Here is a 20011-nt window from a genome sequence, read left to right as displayed (position 1 = left end):
GTGGAGCTCCAGGCTCAAGCTGCCATCTCGGTCGCAAGCAACCTCCGCCCCCCTGAACCTCCCTTTTTAATAAATATGTCACTGCTATAGCAGGCCCTAAACAACTTTTATGGCAGGCTGTAGTGTATTTAAAAAGTTGCACATGTACTTTTAAGGTTTAGTTTGTTCTGGAATTAAAAAGCTCAAAACTAGTTTTTCACTACTCTCCCAAAGGGTAACATAGGGTTACCTTATCACATTTAAATGATAAATGTTCCCTGCTCCCAAAACAGCTGCCATTTTGGTGTCTCAGGAATTGTAATTTAAAATTCTCTTCGTCGGATTTTAAGTCCAATTGGTGACCATGTAGTCCTGGGCCCTTAGAAGTGGCGCTGATTTATGCCCAGATAGCTCAAATGCAAAATTTGTGAGTTCGAAAAGTTTCATATAAAAAGTGTCAGAGAGGAGACCAGAACCTACCTCCTCCCTGATTCGCCAAAGATACATTGCTTGTCGGACTGTCTTTGCAGTTCCACAGAAGCACATCCTGTTCAGCGGCTTTTCACAGAGGGGATATCCAGCCATAAGCCGCCCTCTTCACCAACAACCTCGCCGGAGATTTTCAACTTCCAAAAATTAGATCAAGTCCAAACCAAGAAATCTTCACCGTGGCTCAGTCCAGCAGCTCCCAGCCTACGGCACTGACACCTACTCCTCCTCTACAGAGTTGCTTTGACCACTTGTGCCCTTTGCCTTCTCTGACATTTTTTTACAAAAAAGTCCAAAGGTAAGCGGGGACAGGGCCTAATCCGCTTTGTGTACCCAACCGCGATCCACTTTTGAGTTTGACCCGGCCTTGAGTGATTAGATGTCCTTGAATGATTAGATGTCCTTGAATTGTTTTTTTTTAAATTTATTTTTATTAAACAACGAAAAGACGACATTTTCAATCACAATTAGATGGGGTTAATCACATTAAAGTTATATTCATACATATCCCCGTTATTCAATATAATACATGATATAGTCATGTGGAGATTGTTATGGCGATAAAGGATCTTCTAAAGAGGGGACAATTGGAGGGACACATATATTACCACAGTAGTTATTCCATTTGCTCCATATGTCAGACCATTTTTTGGGGCATCCTCTAGCAACATATACAGTTTTTTCCCTTAGTATACACCAGTCGATATCAGCTTTCCACGCCCCCACTTTGGGCGGCGTCCCCGCCGCCCACAGTCTAGCCAGGTTCCTTTTGGCTACCATCAGCCCCAGTGTACCCCATATTTGGTCTATTCTACTTAAATCAGGCTCCCAGACATTCAAAAGACATCTCTTAGCCTCAATTCCTATCACTAGTCGAAAGACCTCTCCGAAATAGTCATGTACCAACTTCCAATATTTTTGGATGTACACACATTCTCACAGGATATTCATAAACGTACCAGCCTGACCACATTGCCTTCTAAACATGTCCTCATCTGCTCTGCCCATACTGACAAGCCAAGTCCCCGTGATGTAAATTCTATGGAGGATCTTCAATTGGACCAGTCGCAGCCTGGAGGAGATTACTACTTCTCCTGGGGAGGCCACTGCCTCTTGCCACTCCTCCTCGTCAAGCTCCAACCCATTTCTCCCCCAGTGCTCCCGGATCAATTTGAGAGGATATGGTGCATTATTAACCAGCTTCTTATATGTCAGAGACACCACTTTCACTTGTAGGTACCCATCGAGCAACCTATCTTCCAACGGCGAGGACTCTTGGGGGGACACTCCCTTCTGCAAATACAATGTTAGTGCATGTCTCACCTGCAAATATCTAAAGTATTCTGTATTCGCCAGGTCGTATTCTTGTTGCAGGGTAGCGAATGAGATCATTTCTCCCTTCTGCCATAGGTCTCCTATTTTCGTGATCCCAATCAGATCCCACTTATCCAACCCCTTCGATCTTTTCAGGGAGCACAATTGCTCAGAGTCCCACAGAGGAGTAGCCATTGTGAGCTTCTGTTCCCACCCCAGGCTTCTGTTAACTGTGTGCCACACGTGTACTGAATTCCTGGTCGGTCCTGTTAGGGAAAATTTCTTGGGATTAGAGTATAGGGCCGTGTTGTAGTTGCCCCCCGGTGATAACCATTTGTCCATCTTGTAACCTGGGACATCCCAGTGACGATACATAGACTGATTTATAGCTGCCCGGTGGGCCGTCCAGTAGTATTTCCTAATGTCGGGCAGCCCTATCCCCCCTGTCATACCAACTCAAGACTAATTTTGTGAAGGCTTTGCGAGGGTGACCAACTCAAAGCACTTCCCTCTGGAGACTCTCTACCTCTACGAAAATATTTCGGGGGGACCGGATCTGGGAAGTTCTGAAGCGCATTGAGAAAGCAGGGCAGGGGACATCATTTTGAACAATGCAGCCCTTCCCTAAAATGAGAGTGGGAGAGACTTCTAACTGGCCACATCTCGCTTCAATCTCTGCAGCGGGGGAGTAGGTTATGTTCAAAGCTAGTGTGATCAAAATTCCTAAATATTGAAAGCCTTCTTTCTCTTCTTGCATGGGACACCCTCTTGGTAGGGGAGGTGGCTCGCCACTGAGGACAAATATTAGGGATTTGCTCCAGTTGATTGTGTACCCAGAGTATTTCCGAAAGTTGGTGAATACGTTCGGTACTCTGTGGAGCAATGACTTGGGGATGCAAGATAAAGCAGTATGTCATCTGCATAAAGAGAAATGCGGTCCTCCCACGTATTAGCCCACTTCAGTCCCCGGATTACTGGGTCTCTACGAATCCACACCGCCAATGGCTCCAGGGTGAGAGGAAAAAGCTAGGGAGACAGTGGACAACCCTGTCGAGTCCCTAGGCTCAGTTCTAATACTCCCAATTTTTTATTGTTAACGACCACTTGCGCTAAGGGCTCTGCTTACAAAAAGCGCTAAAATTGGGCCCGAATCCCATCTTAGCCAAGACTGCAAAAAGATACGGCCACGCTATGGTGTCGAAGCCCATCGTTGCATCTAGCGAAAACACAATTGTAGCTTCTTGGATCGTGCCCTGGTGCCCCAATACGCCATGCAGTCTCCTCAAGTTTAGAGCAGTATTTCGGTGAGGCATGAAGCCAGATTGATACAGGTGCACTAGATTGCCTATCACTTGAACCAGATGTCCGGCTAGTAGTTTTGTGAGTATTTTGGCTCAGCATTTAACCCCTTCGCTGCGGCGGCAATTCCGCCGCAGCGCTAAGGGGGTGGGGGGGCCGCGCGGCGCTCCCATGCTCCTGACGGAACCGCTCCGTCACGAGCCTCAGGTGCGCTGTGCCGATGACGGAGCAGTTCAGTCACGGCCCCGCCCGATCAACAGAACGTCCAGCGCAGGCACGCCGAGCGGGCCGTGACGAAACCGCTTCGTCGTCAGCACAGCGCGTCCGTGGCTGGTGACGGAGCGATTCCGTCACCAGCAGGGGAGGGGTTAATAGGGAGATGGGGCTGTAGGACGAGCATGCATTTCTGGGCTTGCCCGTTTTGTGTATAGTGACCAATGTAGCAACCCTTTGATCTTGGTGGAGCAGCCCCGATTCAGAGCTTTTTTTAAACATGGCCCACAAGTGTGGAGCAAGTATATCCAGCTTCAGCTTGTAAAGCTCAATCGGCACCCAATTGGGGACCAGAGCTTTACCTGACTGGAGGTTTCTAATTACTTGGGCAACTTTGTTGTTAGTCAAGTCACTATCTAGCAGGTCTCTTTCATCTATGGCCAGGGCGAGAGCTTTATGTCCAAAAGCAGGGCTTGCAAGTCACCTTCTGTAAAGGAAGAGCTCGCATGAGAGATAGAGTTATCGTAATCTGCAAACTTGTTAGCGATCTCTTGCGGATCTGTTATTACTTCCCCTGAACCCTTCAGTAGTTCTGGAACCAGTCTGCTCGCCAGCTCCTTTTTATCCAGCCAAGCCAGTAACTTTCCAGCCTTGTACCTCAGGTCAAACAGCCTACCCTCTTTGTCTCTGCTCAATGCCTTGGCCATTTCAGTTGCAGTGGATTTATATTCATCTCTTTCAAGCTTCAGGGCATGAAGTCTATCTTGTGTCACTGGTCCCTCGTTTTCTTCCTCCATGAGGAGGATTTCATCTTCCTTGAATTGTTGTTTTGGTGTCAAACAATTAATAAAATCTTTAAATTTTTCTAAATTAGTGTGGCTTTTTTCTTCTGTTGTGTTTTCATTTAATTACTGTTTAAGTGCTACATAAATAGGTTAAGGCTGACTGCTTTTGTCCCAAACTACCAGAGGGTCAAGCACAGATTAAGTTAGTGACTGTTTTGGTTGACCCGGACTAGGACGGTGGCTGTTGCTTGAGAAGGGTTACCACTCCCCTCAACTAACAGCACATTTTCTCACAGGCTTTGTATATAAAAAAAATACACCTATCCATTCCAAAACATTTGTTTACAGTGAAATTTACACTTTTATTTTATGTACAAAGAATTTTTCAGTTTACATAATTTTAACTGCATGCATCCTTTGTGGTATTTAAAAAAATACTTTACATATTCTTTTATGAAGTACTCATTCATATTTAAATAAAGAAAGACAAAACATAATAAACAAAATTGGCAGGTTAGAAAGTCACGTGGTTTCGGATGTCGTTGATCTGTTTTACCATTGCTTGTATGTGCTCTCCCCTATTAAGTAAAGAAAAAAGAAAGATTTGGTTTATTTGAACTCCTAAAGACAAGAATATATTCTTCATATACTTTTATTGATTACCAATGTGAGATTCTCTTTATTGAAATTGCCATACAGAGTATACAGGTACCTATTTTTTTCACAATCACTCATCCTACCAATCAGTAACGTAATTTGAACAGTAGTTGTTACTGTGTCCATGTTGCTTAAACACCACTTCACAGCCCTGCTGCTGAACTGGTAAGAAAACAACCTAATACAAGAATTTGCCAGAAATTAGGCATGGTACTAAAAGTAAAAAAAAAGCTTAATGTTATACTTGCTTGTGTTTTTCTATTGCATGTTATGGTGGGCTTTTAAGTGGGCGGGTTATATGGGCGTTTCTGAAATTGATTTGATCAACACTTTTTCCTGGACGCCTTACAGGGCATACGGACTCAAAATAGCTTACTTTATAAGGAAAGAAAACAAAAAAACATTATGGTCTAGCTGTTCCACGTTATTGAGGCAGTGAAACTGAGGAACTTTCATGTCGATGTAACTGAATTGTGTTGGACCTACAAACAGTTTATCCAACAATTAATCTAAAAATACATTACAGGCATATTATGTTAAAAAGGGAAATTGTGATGGGCAGACCTAGCCATGATTCAAGATGAAGGGTGGAAAGAGTAGCCGTAGATAACTTGGCCCGCGGCAGGCAAACAACAGCCTGTAACCAAAGGGTGCTTCAGAGCTAAACATAGGACACACACCCCCAAGGAGATACAGCGCTAGGTGGCATCATAAAACCAAATACATCTGCAAGCCCATATAACAGGACTGAGTGCGAGAGGTCTCCAAACAATCCTTTGAGCCACAACTAGCTCCTTTAACATGGGGTGAAGGGAATGCAGAGAAGGTTTCTTTGAGCCGCATAGAAGTGCCACAATAAAAAGAGTATGACTATCGGCCAGAGGCACCCGCGGACAAAGCGAGCTTAACACCAGGAGAAATGGCACTACTCTGCTCCACCAACACTGTCCTCTATTGCCTCTGCGGTAAAGGCAATAGAGGATAAACTGGGCTGACTCACAAGTAGGGACTCAAGTGCAGAGGGACGAAGGTGAACTGGATAACAGAGATGAGAGCAGTAATCTGTTACAACAAACTCCAGGAAGGGCTGGTGCCATTTAGAGGCACAGCAGAAATGTTTGGATGAAAAAAATAGAGCAGCTCAATAACTTAAGGATAGGATCACTTCTTAGTGTTCTGGGTGTGCTTGCAAACATCCCATCTGAGGTTCTAATGGAGAAAATATGTAAAGTACTCAAAGAAATGCAGGGCGCTGAGACAAAAAAAGTGAGACATGACATGTGGGCAGCCTACTGCCTTCCTACTAAACCCCAAAACAACATGTTTGGGAGACGACATATTCTTCAGCTCACTAACAAAAATAAAGAAATGCAGTTGGGCTGCTGTCAGCTCTTATTTCTCCCTTATCTGAATCCTGAGACCTTGGCAAAAAAAGGCATCCCTACTGAAGATCTAGAAGTACCGACAGAGAAGGCTACGGAAATATCGACTGGCTTCCCAGCCCATATGAGAGTAACATTCAAAGGAAAGGATTATGTTACTTACCCTGTAAGCATCTGTTTTTGGCATGGAGTGCTGTTGAGTCACATGCTCTGCATACTCCTGCCATCTAGTGTTGGGTCTGGAGTTGTGCAAGTTGTTTTTCTTGGAATAAGTCTTTCGAGTCACGAAACCAAGTGACTCCTCCTCTTGGTGACACTGCGCATGGGCAGACTCCTTTGTTAGATTGTTTTCTCACAGGGAGTGTAAGAACAAGGTTGTCCAATGCTAAATGTAAGTGTATATCATTAGTATGTAATGTAACCCAGGTGTCTGGGAAGGAGGGAGGGCGCATGTGAATCTACAGTACTACATGTCACAAACAGATGCTTACAGGGTAAGTAACATAATCCGTTCGATGGCATGTGAGGATGTAGATACACATACTCTGCATAGACCGTAAAGCAGTCCCTCCTTCAAAGCGGTTGCTAGTCTGTGGGAGTTGCAGTAGTTTGAAAAAGGGTATGCAGCATTGACTGACCTGAACTGGCTTGTTGGCGTGCTAAAACATCCACACAGTGGCAAATGTGTGTGGGGTAGACCATGTAGCTGCCTCACAAAGGTCTGACATGGGAATGTTTCCTAAAAAGGCCATAGTAGCTCTTTTTAGAAGTGGAATGTGCTCTGGGAGTAAGAGGTAAAAGTCTTTTAGCCTTAACGTAGCAAGTTTGAACACATTCAACAATCCTTCTGGCTGTGCCTGATTTGGGTATAGCGTTGCATTCATGAGGCGGAGAAAATGCTACAAAGAGTTACTTTGTTTTCCTGAGTGTTTTCGTTCTCCCTATGCAGAACATGAGAGGTCTTGTTACATCTAGGGTATGAAGAGCTCTTTCAGGGTTATGGAAAAAAAACTGGAAGCTCAATGGATTGATTGAGGTGAAACTGAGAGACTACCTTAGGTAGAAATGTATGATTAGTACGAAGAACTAGCTTTTCTCTATGTATTTGGAAGCATGGTTCCTCTAAGGTTAAAGCCTGGAGCTCACTAACACGCCTGGGTGAGGCAATGGCAACTAAGAATTACAATTTCAATGAAAGAAATTAAAGGGTGCATAAGCGAAGAGGCTCAAAAGGAGGACCTGTGGGCCTGGTTAGAACAATTTTAAGGATCCCAGAAGTTGCTAGGGCAGCGGTCTTCAATCTGTGGGGCGCGACCCCCAGGAGGGTCGTGGAGTCCTGGGAAGGGGGTCGCAGATTCTGCAGAGTGCAGTTCCTGGCATTGGGCTGAGGGTGCTCACGGCGGAGGCCTAATTCACACCGAGGTGTGGGGGAGTGGCTGTAGTGTAGCCCTTTGAGTTCAATGGATGTTGTGCACCTGGAGCTGTGGGTCCCGAGACACGTCCCCCACCCCCAGCAGGGAGGCACAGAGATGCCCTCCCATGAGTGGGAAAGAAGAAGGAAGACGATGCAGAGAGATACTGATCCCCCCCCCCCCCTCCCCATGAGAGAGGCACAGAAAAGGTGGGTGGATGCATGATGGGTGGGTGGATGGATGAAAGGCTGAAGGATGGATGGATGGGTGAAAAGGTGGGTGGATGAATGATGAGTGGATGGATGAATGAAAGGGTGGATGGATGAATGATGGATGTATGGTTGGAAGGATGAAAGGGTGGATGGATGAAGGATAGATTGGTGAAGGATAGATGTATGGATGGAAGAATGAAAGGGTGGACGGAAGGATGGATGGAAGGGTGGATGGATGGATGTGTAAAAAGATGGGTGGATGAATGAAGGGTGAATGGATGGATGAAAGGGTGGATGGATGAATGATGGATGTATGGATGTATGGATGGAAGGATGAAAGGGTGGATGGATAAAGGATAGATTGGTGAAGGATAGATGTATGGATGGAAGAATGAAAGGGTGGACGGATGAAGGATGGATGGATGAAAGGGTGGATGGATGAATGATGGATGGATATGTAAAAAGATGGGTGGATGAATGATGGGTGAATGGATGGATGAAAGGGTGGATGGATGAATGATGGATGTATGGATGGATGGATGAAAGGGTGGATGGATGAAGGATGGATGTATGGATGGGATGGACGGATGAAATGGTGGATGGATGAATGATGGATGGATGGATGTGTGAAAAGGTGGGGGGATGAATGATGGGTAGATGGATGGATGAAAGTGGATGAATGGGTGGATAGGTGAAGGATGGATATATGGATGGGAGGATGAAAGGGTGGGTGGATGAAGGATGGGAAGATGAAAGGGTGGATGGATGTATGAATGGATAAAAGTTTGCATGGATGAATGATGGATGGATGTGTGAAAAGGTGGGTGGATAAATGATGGGTGGATGGAAGGGTGGATGGGTAAAGGATGGATGTATGGATGGAAGGATGAAAGGGTGGATAGATGAAGGATGGATATATGGATGGAAGGATGAAAGGGTGGATGGATGTGTGAAAGTGTGGGTGGATGAATGATGGAGGGATGCGATGAGGTCTAACAGGCGCATTTATGGTTGTCAAAAGTTGATGATGAAGAGTACCAGTTTCTAGAAACTTTTGTCGGAAGGGGGTCCTTACGCCTAAAAAGGTTTTACAAGGGGGTCTCGGCATCAAAAAGTTTGAAGACCTCTGTGCTAGGGGAACAAGAGGAGGATTGACTCTTTTCAGACCATTCATGAATGCATTAATGACTGGGATTTTTAACAGTGAGAGATGCTGCCATTGCAGTGTGGTGTAACCTAATGGACGTGTAGGCTAAGTTAGCCTTTTACAAATGAAGTAGGTAGCAGATAATGTCTTGCACCCTGGCTTTCATGGGATCAATTTGTTTAAGTTTGCAGTAGCAAACATAGTTTTCATTTTCCAGCATAACATGCTCAAGTTGTGGGTTTTGTAATGTAGTTCCTATATTCCAAATAGGCTCTGTACATTGGAATAATATATTCTATAGATTTGACGTAGGACTGAGATCAACTAGGTCTCTATCGGATATACTAAACTTAATTGTGAGTGCCAGCTAGCTCATAGGTCACTAGAAACTTTCTCGAATTCACAAGAAGGGATTAGTTTCGGACAACTGCATAAATATGACAACTTTGTTTCCCAAGAATAAGAATATATCTCTCAGAGTCGTGGAAACAATAGATAAGTATTTCACGTAGTCAATCGTGCATGCTTCGTTCCTACAGAGTTGCAGAGAAATAGAGAGACAAGCGTTTTCAATAAAAAGGTTTTATTTAACAGTCTTCTTTCTCATGCAAGAGAAGTGAACTGCTACAATCTTTATGCAGACTACAAAGTATAATGCGTACAGCGAGAATAGTATTATAAAATAATACTGTAAGAGCATTGTATGGTTTCTAAGCCATATAAAAATACATACATAAATACAGAGGCTAAAATACTCAACTGGAGCTTCTAAAATACGCCTACCCCAATGTACCTCACCTAAGTCTAGTATGCGGGAAGAAGTAAGTATTGTGTACCATAGGTTATAGTTTTCTTTGCCAAGAATCTACCAAAGGTTTCTCTCGGTTGTAATCAGCTCCATACCTTAATTAGAATGAAGGAGGTCTGGTATCTCAGTCTCGGTACTCAATTTCCCAACACCCCGCAAGGGGAGCTGGAAACACGGGAGCTGGATTCTCGGCAGGAGAAGAGCAGCTTCCTGATCAGTGCGTCAGCTGGAGAATCCGCTTCTTTCGGCACTTGCTGTAGCGAGCTCCGTCTTGCAAGTAGATAGTTGAACTGCTCCGAACCACTGTAGTTTGCTATAGCAAGTGAAGGCATAGTTATACCTTGAAGGTGTTTAGGAATGCCATAGTTTGACGTAAAGTCGGCCATATGAACGTCAGGAAAGAACCCCTACGAAATACTTGTTCTTTGTAAAGTAACTGAGTTCTTGGACAAATCAATATTCAAGCAAGGGGAAGTCCCTGACTGCTTAAGCTGGTTATCCAAGAAATCATTTGTGACGTTTGGTACGGGTGGAAGTAGCCATGCCTGTATTTGGGTAGCATGGGCTATGCCTAAATAAGGGTTTGATTTCTACGCCTATATAAGGGCAATGTGAATTGTACCTATACAAGGGCATGAATCGGGAAAATTCACTCGGAGCCTAAAACACCACACAACAACATGTAGGCTAAGTTAGCCTTTTGCAAATGAAGTAGGTAGCAGATAATGTCCTGGGATCAATTTGTTTAGGTTTGCAGTAGCAAACATATAGTTTCCATTTTCCAGCATAACATGCTCAAGTTGTGGGTTTGTGTGCAGGGTTAAGAATTTCCATACATTCTTGTAGTAAATTAAGCTATCCAAACTATGACCTCAGGAGTCAAACTGCTAAATTCAGAGGTTTAGGGTATGGGTGTCTGATTTGCCCTTGATTCTGAGTGAGAAGGTCTGACCTGTTTGGGAGCTTCTCGTGTGGAACTAAAGAGGGATCTGGTAGTGTTGTACACCAGGGCTAACACACCAGATATGGAATGAGAGGGAGAGATGGAAGAATGTAGGCAAATATCCCTGCCCAACTCATCCATAATGTGATGCCCTTGGAAAATGGGTGTGGGTACCTGGAGGAAGTTCTTTTTTGTCTGTTTTTTAGCTGTGATGAAATAGTCTATTTGAGACAAAGCAGCACTTTTGAAAGTAGGGAAGGAGGACTTGTGGGTGGACTTCCCACTCGTGGGTCTGATGTTTAATCCCGATGTGGTGGTGAAGAGCCCAGTTCCAAATGGTCTGAGACAGTTCGAGAAGGACCACCCCCCTTTTTTAAAAAAAAAATAAGACATGGCTGTCATAGGACATCCTTGTGCAATAGGGGAGGAAGAGAAGACTTTAGTGCTAGGAGGACTGCCGGAAACTCCAAGTAGTTGATATGGAGGGTTTGATGTTTGGCATCCCACAAACCGTGTACAGTAAGGTCTTGCAGATGGGCACCCCAACCGGTCTACGGTGCGTCTGAGGTGAGGGACAGGGTACAGAAAAGGCTGCCCTTGTAGCAGGTTTTTGGTGCTCCATCATTGCAGAGAATGGTAAGTGGGGCAGTCTATCAACACTGGATCTTCGAGGTGATTCTGTGATTCAGACCACTGGCAAACTAGACATTGCTGCAGGGAATGCATGTGCAATCTTGTGTGGGGAACTAGGGCAATGCAAGAGGCCATCATTCCTAACAGACGCATGACGGTCCGAAATGTGAGAGTTTTGTTTGGTTGGAACTGTAGTAGAGTTACCTGAAAGTTCTGAACTCTAGCAGGATTGGGATAAGCTAGTCCTAAATGTGTGTTGAATTGCTCCTAAGTTAGGTTGAATTTGGAGAGGTTGAAGGTGAGACTAGGAAATATTTATTGTAAACCCATGTCTGTGAAGTAGATCAATTGTCAAATGAGGGTAGTTGACACTGTAGTTGGATACAGGCAATCATTTTATGAAAAACTGCAGTGCTGTGGACACCCAAAATGGTAGAACTTTGAATTGGTAATGTTTGCATTACAAAATAGACATCCTTTAGGTCCAGTGTTGCCATATAGTCGTCCTTTTGGAGAAGTGGAATAACATCCTTTAGAGTAACCATATGGAAATGTCCAGATAGGATGTATTAAGTGAGGAATCAGAGATCTAAGATGGGACTCCGTGACTAGTCTTATTTAAGAACGAGAAAGTATAGAAAATATACCCCTGATCACTGCTGTTGAAGCGGGACAGGTTCTATAGCCCCTTTGAGAAGAAGGGTTTTAACTTCTTGTTTGAGAAGTTAGAGGATCTTGTGATAACCTGCGAGTGCGAGGTGGAATGTTTGGTGGTGTGGTAATCAGATCCGGACAACAGCATGTTGGATAATGGCTCGTACCCATTGTCTGTGACAATGGATTCTCAGACTGGGTGGAAAGATTGTAGTCTTTGCCTGACAGGTGGGGAGTGGTCGGGGGTTCGGTAGTCAATGCTTTGAAGTGTGTTTTGCTCCGTGGGTGGAGGCACCCCTGCCCTTTCCTTGTTTTTTCCACCTCTAAAGGAACCTCTAAAATAGCCCTTAATGTAGGCAGACTGGCCTTGTTTTTATTGAGATTTGAGGGCGTCTGTGGTGGTGGATTAATATGAACCCCTGTAGCTTGTGCGATGAACGGATCCTCTAGGAGTTGTTGTGTGTAATGCTCCTATGGCCTCAGCTGTGTCAGTGTTCTTTTTCATTTCATCAAGGGCAGTGTCTACTTGTGAGTCAAAGAGATGCTTTTTTGTCAAAAGGTATATTTAGTACTACCTGCTGGATCTCTGGTTTGAACCCAGAACACCTAAGCCATGCGTGTCGTCTAAGAAGCACCATGGTATTAACACCACTAGCAGTTGTAACCACTGCATCTAGCACATTGGATGGAGCTATTGGTAATGGCTTGACCTTCTGTGACAATTTGTTGTTCCCTTTGTGGTGGCATCTTCAAGAGTTCTTCCATTTCATCCCAATGGACTCTGTCATAGCGATCTAGAAGGGCTTTGGATTTGGCTATATATTCCAATTATTAGCCGCCTCTGCAGCAACTCTCTTCCCAGCTGCATCTATTCACGTACTCTCGTTTTCAGGAGGCTGAGTATACCCAGTAGCCTAGATCAGGGGTCTCCAAACCAGTCCTGGAGGGCCGGATCCATGCCAGATTTTTAAAATTACTACATGTATCTCAATGGGGATATCCCAAAAATCTGGAATGGATCCGGCCCTCCAGGACCGGTTTGGAGACCCCTGGCCTAGATGATAGCACTGTTACGAGCCGTAGTGGCAATTATGGAGTCAGGGGTAACTTAACCCCTGATAAAGAGTGGGTCAGAAGGAGCCGCATTGTATTTTTTTGTCCACTCTTGGGATGTTAACTCAGGCATAGACTGGCTCTTTAAAAATGTCCTCAGCATGCCTCATCATGGATAAATACTGGGTGTCTCTATGTGTGGAAGATGGGGTGTAAAACAAAAAGTCCTGTTATAGGGACTCTGTGCTGCTCAACATTGTGGAAAGTAGCTGCTGTAGCAATTACTTGTTGAAAAGAAGTGCCGTGCTCTGGAGGGGAGGGATGAGGGGGATATAGATTCGGATTGTTGGGAGTAAGGGGATCAGTGTTGTACGCATCCCATAGGTCAGGATCCCCTAATGGCTCTTGTCACCCCCCAACATCTGTACCTGGTGACCCTGGATGTGAATCATCACGTCAGTAAGGTGTGGGAGGGGAAGGAGGGGGTGGTGATGGTGGAACAGAGTTTTTTGCTCAGCACCAAGGCAGATATGGTCGTTTGCCAGCTCAATCTCAAAAGTCGATGCCGAAGGCTTGTACTTGGTATCAGTTTTCGATGCTGGGCCAGGGAGTGGGGCATCGAAAACAGTCTTTCACATCCGACCATGGCCTGGAGGAAGTGGTGGTCCGGGAACTTAGTATGAGAATGTTTTGAGGTCTGCTGGGGTATTGGAGCAGGGTCAGGGGTTACTGTAGGGAACGCTATGCTTCGCCATATCAATTCCCACTTCAGAGCCGGAGCTTTAATCAGCAGAGAAGACGCCTTGGTTGTCCTCCGAAGCTGGCTCCTACTAGGCGTGCTCCTCGCCGAAAATATCAGGGGTTTCATCTCCGCTTCTGCAAGACATTCGACGCGCCTTCGATCTGAAGGGTTTCTTGGTCCAAAAGGACTTGCATGCGTCGCAGTCGGCCTCATGATGGTCCGGTGATGATTGGTGTGCGGATATTTCGCGCAGTAACGTGTGCAAGTTCTGAGGGGTGTGTGTTCAATCAGAAGGGCATCCTTGATGGAAACCAGTACATGCAGGAGTAGGCCAGAGAAGGGCAGCACCCTGAAGGGCATTCGGTAGAAGCCTGAAGCGCCGAAATTCAAAAGCAGCACAAATAGTGAAAAGAACGATCTAAAAAATACAGTCAAAGACAGTAAAAGAACCAAAGAATCCTACTGAATGAAGTTGAAACACGGAGCAGAAGCGCATACTGCCGAACCCGACGGCAGAGACAAAATCCAACAAAGGAGTCGATGCCCATGCGCAGTATCACAGAGAGTAGGAGTCACTTGATCTTGTGACTCTAAAGACTTTTCCAAGAAAAACAACTTGCACAGCTCTGGGCCCAACACCAGATTGCAGTAGTATGCAGAGCATGTGCATCTACAGCCACACATGCCTTGAACATTAATATTCTTTCCTCAAGTAGAATCTGCGAAGTTCTCTACTGACAATCTAGTGACAAATGATGGTCAATGACATCAATATTTATTAACAGTTGTTTTGGCTTGTGGGGCTCCTGGTGGCAGAAGAGTGGGGGATGTTTTTCAGGGTGGGGGCATTACTGAAGGAGGAAAAAATGGAGAAACGTGTAATGAAGTCTACAAGTTTAGTACTCATTTAGGGTTGGTCTCTCTATTATTCTCATTCCACTTCCCAGGACTACTTGGTTCTGCAGTTATATTAATGATGAAATATTATGGGTATTATGAATAGTTCTTGATGTAGGAATCTATTGGTGACATTTGTGATTGATTTAGGGAGCCAATATGTGTTTTGTTGATTGTGATGGCAATAATGGCAGCTGACCAAAAAACAGATTTAAACATAAAAGGGCAATTGTCCTGTGGGGGGCCAAGTCCTGCAGGCCACGAAGTGGCTTTCTCAATCAATCACTAAATTTTATAATGTGTGGCAAACCACCCATGAGGGTCTTGAGGCACTGGAGTTGCTTACTGCTACACGGTTATCTGTTCATTTGAACAGCCAGGTCATGAGTCCTTTCCTGAATTCCTAGAGCGATAATGTGGTCCTGAGATGCAGGAGAAGGTTGTTCCAGGTTTTGGCTGCCAGCCGTGAGAAAAACATCCGCTGCTGTTGACTTGGCAGATCCGGGGGGGCCTGGGAGATAAAACATATTCGTTAGGTCGGTTGGTGAAAGGTCATGTGTTTGTTGGTGTATGCTGATACTTTGGTCTGCAGGGCTTTGTGTGCGCGGGTCAACATCTTCAACTGGCATCTCTTCTGGATCAGGAGCAAGTGTAACATCTTTAGGTGCGGTGTGATGTGGGTCCGTCTACGGAGGTCGAGGATGAACCTTGCAGCAGAGTTTTGTATGGTCTGTAGTCTTCAGGAGGAATGCAATGATTCCTACGTAGTGTGTTTACGTAGTGTGTTCCGGTAGTCCAGCCTGCTATTGATGAGGGCCAGCATGAAGGTCCTCTGGTGTTGACTGGGAGCTTCCTGAAAATCTTGTGGCGCATGCATAGGAGTGTGGAAGCAGGTAGATGGGACTGTGTTTACCTGTTTCTTCATAGGTAGCTTGCTGTCTAAGAAGATGCCGAGGTTGCGGGCGTGGTCTTTAAGGGGGGGGATGGGCAGCGCAAGGTATTGTTACCAAGGATGAGGACTTCCGTCTTGTCTGTGTTGATCTTGAGACAGTTGTCCTTCATCCAGTCGGTGACGTTCATCATGCACCCGTGGAAGTTGGCTCAGGTGGTTGCGGGGTCTTCCGACTACAGGAGGATGGGGGTCTTCCTTGTAAGAGATGATGTTGAGACTGTGCGATCCGACTGTGTTGGCCGAGGAGACGGGGCGAGGGGGGGTCATGTACATGTTGAAGAGGATGGATCTGCGTGATAATCCTTGGGTGACACCACAAATGATCTTCTTGAGTTCCGAGATGAAAGGTGGGAGACTGATTCTCCGGTTCTTCCTGTGAGGTATGAGGCTATCCATTTGAGGGTATCTCCTTGAATACCGATGTGTTGATCAAGTTGTGATAGGTGTTGAAGGCTACTGAAAGGTCCAGGAAGATGAGGGCTGCTGTTTCGCTGCGGTCCAGAAAGGTCCTGTTGTCGTCGGTGGCTGAGATCAGGGCCGTTTCGGTACTGCGACTGGCCCAGAATCCAGATTGAGAAGGTTCTAGGAGGTTGGTGTGTTCCAGGTGTTCGGCGAGTGGCTGGGTGATTGCCTTTGAGAACCTTCCCTGGAAAGGGGAGCAGGAAGATGCCCCGGTAGTCTTCGGTTCTGCTGTGTCGGCAAATTGTTTTTTCAGGAGGGGCCTCACTTCAGTGTGTTTCCAGTCCTCCGGGAAGCAGGCCGAGATCATGGAGATTTTCAGAACTGTCTTGAGTTCGTCACCAATCATCTTGCTCCTGAGGTTGAAGTTGTGGCAGGGACAGGGATCCAAGGGTGATCCAGAGTGCCCGGAGTTCAAGATGGAGATTGTGTTGTGAGAGGGCCCCAACGGGTGAGCAGGTGTTCGGGTTTGTGTTCGTTGGTGTGAGCAGGCTGATGCTGTTGGTGGCAGGGGGTTGGGTTTTGAAGTTTTCATAGATGATTGAGATCTTGTTGTGTGAAGAAGTGTGCCAGAGTGATGCACAGTTCTTGGGAGGTAGTGATGTCGTTCTCAGCGGCTGCGTGGCAGGACAACTTGTTTACGATGGCGAAGAGCTCCTTGCTCTGGTTTGTGCCGGCTTCTATGTGTCTGCTATGGTGTTCTTCTTTGTTTCTTTCAGGAGGCAGTGGGACTGGTTGTTTGCCTTCTTGAAGGTGGTATGGTCTCATGTCTCTTTGCTAGAGTGCCACTTCCTTTCAAGTTGTCGGCAGTTGCATTTTGTAAATTTCAGCTCTTCTGTGAACCAGTCAGCTTTTCTGGCAGGTCCTTTGCATTTGGCTGGCTTGATGGGGGTGATTGTGTTGGTGCATTCTGTGATCAACTGGGAGAAGTTCTTCGCAGCCGGTTCTGGGCTGGATGTTGTGTCTGGGAGGTGGGAGTTGACAGTGTTGTTCCACTGGTCTGATATCTTTTTCTAGTTTCTTGCGTGGAGCTGGGGGGATTGTGCCAGTGTTGGTAGGTGCTGAGATGGTAAAGTGGACGCTGTAGTGGTTGGTCCAAGTGAGCTGCGAGACGTGGTTGTACTTGACTGTCACTAAACATGAAAATTTGGTAGAGCGTGTGGCCTGCAATGTGGGTAGGGTCGATGACAAGTTGCTTGAGGCAGATGTTGCTCTAGCTTTCCAGGAGGTCGGTAGTACTCGTGTAACTTGAGTCATCGAGGTGGAAGCTAAGATCCCTTTGGAAGATGTAGCGCTTCAAGTCCAAGGTGATTGGGGATGATGAAGTCAGGGATGGAGCTGCAGAAACTGGGGTGTGTCTGCTTCCCCTAGCTCCAACTGTAATACCCACTGAGGGCCAGGTCCCTGTTCAGAGTGGAATTTAAAGCCCAAGAATAGCCCTGGTGATCCTGTACTCATTGTGGACTCTCAGTGGAGAAGTGTGGCTCACTGGTTAGAAGCGGCAGACCCTGAAGCAGAGATCAGGCCCGGGAACAGGGTTCAATTCCCGACGCGGCAGGGTCTTGGGCTCAATGTCCGCGGACTCGATAATTCTCGCCTCGGCGCCTACTCTAACCATGGGTCCCACGCTGCAACTCTGGGCAATAGCTTGCTTAATCTCCACAACGGCCCCAACAACACAGGGATGCCTGGCTTCACCTTGTGGGTGCCCAGGAGGGGCATCTCACAGGGAGAGCCCGGAAGGGTTCCACAGCGTTATACAGCACCGGGACGCCCCGTTGCTGGGGCAGCTGTGCGCTTTACAAGTATACTACATTTACATTTACATTTAAGTATGAATATGAGACAGAGGATGCCCTACTCATCTGAGCTGAGAACTAAAAGCTTAAGTAGCAAGAGTGAAACTGCTCATCACAAAAAGCACACACAGACCCAGCAAGGAGAGCTATATATGCTCCATGTCCAGCATCAACGGGTGTGTCAGTCTCCTCAGAGTTAAGTAGTGTAGAATCGGAGATCATCTATCTACCTCCATCAGAGCTGGAGCAGGCAGCTTTGTGGTATTATTCATGCAAGCCCTATCTGTTTCTTGGATGGAAGGGGGCAGGACACTGACCATAATAAACTGAGTTGTATGTGGAATCCAGGCTCTAGACAGAGGTAAAGCAGCAACTTCAAGGGGTGCCAGAGCAGCCAGAGGGCAGTCAAAGCACGAAAGCAGTAGCCATTCACTTATTTAGATGAAAGTTTAGAACTAAGTATAGCAACTTTATGGGCTTTGACTTTTCTAAACAGAAAGTAATAGGGCAAAGGGTAAAAGAAGCAGCATCTTACCTGAAAAAAAGACTGTAAGGCGCAAACAGAAAGCCAAAGAGGAGGCAAGAGACTTCTACTCTCAAAGGGAGGAAGGAGCAAGGAAGCGAAGAGGATGCTTTAAAGAAAAAGTCACCTGTGTTGGATTCAGTGCTCGATACATTGAGAGGAAAGGAAAAATAGAAAAAACTAAAAAAGATGGGTGGATTGCTGGAATGAATCTTAGTCTGTGGTAATTACATGGGCCATATTTCATGTAGTGGCAATCCACTTATCTTTTGATGTTTTACTAGAAATAATAGATGGTGCAGTCACCTGGAAGGTGAACTAGAGTCGTAAAACTTAAAAGGTCAACTTCCACTGAACAGAAAAACAGTGATACTCAAAGTGCAGGGTATCACAAAAAGTGGAAATGATGAATCATCTGATGATTGCTGTGAAAGAGAACTACAAAAAAGTGATGGTTAAAATGTCACAATTAATTTCAGCCACTGGCAATAACGGTCTGTTTTCCCAGTCCATAGTTTCCGACTAACCATGCCGCTCTAGACAGAGATCAATCGTATGCAAATTAGTCTTGACTCTGCTCCAATTAGCTTGACTTCCAAATTAAGTACCCTCTAGATACAAACAAACCCAGACTGGTTTCAACCTAACTAGACCTCGTCAGTGAGGTATCATTTGAGATAAACAACGTTTAGTTCGCATGCTAAACAACGCATGCTATAAAAACGCGGTTGTTACAAAGACCGCGTTATTTAGCATACCGTTACAACGCAAGTCGGAACAACAACTTGCGTTAGGGGGTAGAAGGTGTTGGATTTAAAATCCAAAACATTCCCTAGCGTCCGCAGAGACTGGAGTTGGAATAGGAAATTATACTATTCCGCCCCTGAAAAGCAAATTGTTGTTCCGACTTCCGTTGTAACAACTGTGTTATGGCATGCGTTGTAAATGCATGCGAAAAAATCGTCCAATATTCGCACAGTGAACATAGGACTCATCTGGGCATACTCAGATGGGTGGAATGCTAAATTCATCTTTGCCACGGTTAACCCCTTCGCCGCGGCGCAAATTTCGCTGCGGTGCGAGGGGTGGGGGCGGGGCTGGGCTTGGCACTCCGGTACTTATGATGGCTCCTGGCCATCATAAATCACGGTGGGTGTGTGCTCATGACGGCCGGGAGCTGTCAGAACACCGCCCACTAATTAATTCTCCTGCACAGGCGGAGAATTAACTGCGGGTGGGCGGAGCGGCAACGTTCGGACGGCTCCCGGCCGTCATGAGCGCTCGTCTACTGTGACTCATGACGGCCGAGAGCCGTCATGGGCACCAAAGTAGTTAAAGAAACAAGACACTAGTATTGCACTTATAATACTAAGAAATCTGGTGGTGGTACAACCAAATTACAGTTTTAGGGCTTCCGATTCTTTATTGCTATGTGGATCTCCTAAGATTACTTCTTCACAGATAGATGCTACAGAATTAAAACATCAAGCAGCAAAGTCTACCAAACCTAGGCATGGAAAAGACTTCCGCAGGAAATAATTATGCCACCTGGTGAAGTCAATTATTTTTACACATATGTGGGAACAGCAGACAAGAAGCTCCTAGAGGGTTTCTGTTGCTTTCTTTACTGACCAATAGAAGACCTATCAAATCTAGCCC

General features: G+C 45.7%; 1 long non-coding RNA gene across 1 annotated transcript in view; it reads right to left on the bottom strand.

Moving 5' to 3' along the window:
• Nucleotides 1-879: 879 nt before the first annotated feature.
• The window catches only part of LOC147729898 (uncharacterized), a 48690-nt gene continuing 29558 nt past the window's right edge, over nucleotides 880-20011 (bottom strand). The window contains exon 2 of the long non-coding RNA XR_015308355.1: nucleotides 880-4657. This is a non-coding gene — a long non-coding RNA (uncharacterized LOC147729898). The remainder of the gene's footprint in view (nucleotides 4658-20011) is intronic.

Source organism: Lissotriton vulgaris, chromosome 2_1 (genome assembly GCF_964263255.1).
Source record: "Lissotriton vulgaris chromosome 2_1, aLisVul1.2, whole genome shotgun sequence".
Classification (NCBI taxonomy): Eukaryota; Metazoa; Chordata; class Amphibia; order Caudata; family Salamandridae; genus Lissotriton; species Lissotriton vulgaris.
The sequence above is the reverse complement of the archived record's forward strand: the minus strand, read 5'-3'. Positions and strand labels throughout refer to the sequence as shown.